Consider the following 2,747-nt stretch of genomic DNA (forward strand, 5'->3'; position numbering starts at 1 on the left):
GTGCTCGCTTCGGCAGCACATATACTAAAATTGGAACGATACAGAGAAGATTAGCATGGCCCCTGCGCAAGGATGACACGCAAATTCGTGAAGCGTTCCATATTTTTAATAAAAAAGAAAAAGAAAGAAAAAAAAAGAAGAAAAAAATAAAAATAAAAATAAAAATAAAAAATAAGAAAAAAGAATGTTTTTAAAGCAGACATCAAAGAAAATGCAAATGCTTCTGCTGTGCTCTTTTCTTACAAGGGGAGGGTTGTGTCACCAACTGCTAATGAATAATAATGAAAATGACAAATGATCCCACAAGCTTAAAGTATGAGTATGTTTGTTCCACTAAATATTGCTTCTTTTCAGGGAAAAAAAAAAAAAAAAGCCTGCTTTTCTTCAAAATTTTTTACTTTAAAACATTTATCAAAATTTACATTAAAATAATAACTTCTGTCATGGTTTTCTTTGCTGTAACTACACTATTAAAAAGGGACTAGCTATCTGCAGGAAGTTAAAAATACTCGATTTCACTGGGGATCAGGTTTAATCACATAAGTTGAAATTTTGTAAAATCTCCAGGAGTGAGTAGACTTAGAAAACCTTTCAACTGTTCTCCTCTTCTCATTTGTTTCATCCCATGAGATAAGAGGACACTAATCCAGTTTAAGAGACTGTTGCTGATATGACACCTTTCGGAGCACAGCAACTAGGGTGCAGGGCAACTGCTTCTGGCTACCGTAACTGCTCTCTGCTCTAACTTGCAGTGAAGCATCTCCAAAGAACTGCCTGAGTTGCATTCTCCTCCTCCTCCTACCTCATTCTTTTTAATCCCTTTCAGACATGCTTCTAATGCTCCACCACGTCCCTGAGACCACAAGGTCACTATTGCCTCAGTGTCACCAAATCCAGTGATCATTTCCATCCTTCATTCACTCAAATCTCAATAGCCTGATTATTTCTCACACTTTAGTCAGTGAACCATCTTCTCTGGGCATCCAGGAGGCCACACTCTCCTGGCTCTTGTCCTATCCCACTAGCATCCCTGCTCAGGCCCCTGTACTGTTTCCTGTTCCCTTGCTCCACTTCTAAATACTAAAATTCCTATTAAGAGCAAGGCATGAAGAAAGTAGAATTCATGAGAAATTACTTTCTTCCCACTCAATCAGCAGGCTTCCCCTGTGGCTCAGCTGGTAAAGAATCCGACTGCAATGTGGGAGACCTGGGTTCGATCCCTGGGTTGGGAAGATCCCCTGAAGAAGGGAAAGGCTACCCACTCCAGTATTCTGGCCTGGAGAATTCCATGGACTATATATATAAGTACTGGGGATATGATGTGCAACGTAATAGATGTAATTAACGCTGCTCTGTGTTAGCCTAGAGAATTCCATGGACTATACAGTGGCAAAGAGTTGGACACGACTGAGTGACTTTCACTTTCATTCAATCAGCATGTCTTCTTTACATCTCTCTCTTTCCATTAACCTTGCTTTGTGAGACCTAAAACAGTTTAAGAATCTCTCACTATTTCATTGAGTTTTAGCTCATTAAGATCACCTATGGTCACCACACCTTGACAATTTCTAAATTTGAGGCAGAAAAATACCTTTTTGAAATTATTATAATTAAGAATGATGAAGAAAATAAAACAATCTGTACCTTTGGGAATACTATTTCTATGAATTATTATCAGAGACTCAGAGAAAATGGGACTGTTTAAAAATCCAGAAGAAATGGATAAATTCCTAGGAACATGCAACCTATCAAGAATGCATCATAAAGAAACAGAAAATCAATAATGAGAAAAGAGATTGGATCACCACTCCAAAACCTCCCAGCTAAGAAAAGTTCAGGACCAGATAGTTTCACTAATGATTTCTACCAAACATTTAAAGAAGAATGAACCCCAATCCTTCTCAAACTCTTCCATAAAACTGAAGAGGAGAGAACACTCCCAACCTCATTTTAGGAGGCCAGCATTACACAAGAGCCAAAAAAGAACACTACAAGAAAAGAAAGTTCCATTCCAATATTGATCATGAACTGAGAAACAAAAATTCTTAACAAAATACTAGCAAACCCAATTCAACAGAATATTAAAAGAATCATATAGCATGATCAAGTGCAATGTATTCTTTGGATGCTAGGTTGGTTCAACATACACAAATCAGTAATCATGCTATGTGTGCTTAGTCACTCAGTCGTGTTTGACTCTTCGCGATCCTATGGACTATAACCCACCAGGTCCTCTGTCCATGGGATTTCCCAGGTAAGAATACTGGAGTGGGTTTCTATGCCCTCCTCCAGGGGATCTTCCTGACCCAGGGAGCGAACCCATGTCTCCTGGGTCTCCTGCATTAGCAGGCAGAATCTTTACCACCGAGCCATCTGGGAAGTCTTGCTACATCACAGTAACAAAATGAAGGATAAAAATTGTACATTATCTCAATAATTGCAGAGAAAGTCCTCAACAAAATTTGACAGCTCATGACAAAAACTCTCAACAAAAGGGATCTAGAAGGGATATACTCAACATAATAAAAGCCACATATGTCAAGATCACAGAGAACATCATACTCAATAGTGAAGAGGTAAACACTTTCTCTCTAAGATCAGGAAAAAGACCAGAATGCCCACTTTTGCCCCTTTTTTTCAACATAGTACTGGAAGTCCTAGCCAAACCAATCAGGAAAGGAAAAGAAAAGCCAGGCATCCAAGTCAAAAATTTCCTCTGTCTGCAGATGACATGCATACATAGATAT

General features: G+C 38.6%; 1 non-coding gene across 1 annotated transcript; it reads left to right on the forward strand.

Moving 5' to 3' along the window:
* On the forward strand, positions 1–107 carry LOC122444502. Its single transcript, XR_006270320.1, has one exon. It is a non-coding gene; the product is annotated as a U6 spliceosomal RNA (small nuclear RNA).
* The last annotated feature ends 2,640 nt before the right edge of the window (positions 108–2,747 follow it).

Source organism: Cervus canadensis, chromosome 6 (genome assembly GCF_019320065.1).
Source record: "Cervus canadensis isolate Bull #8, Minnesota chromosome 6, ASM1932006v1, whole genome shotgun sequence".
Taxonomy (NCBI): Eukaryota; Metazoa; Chordata; class Mammalia; order Artiodactyla; family Cervidae; genus Cervus; species Cervus canadensis.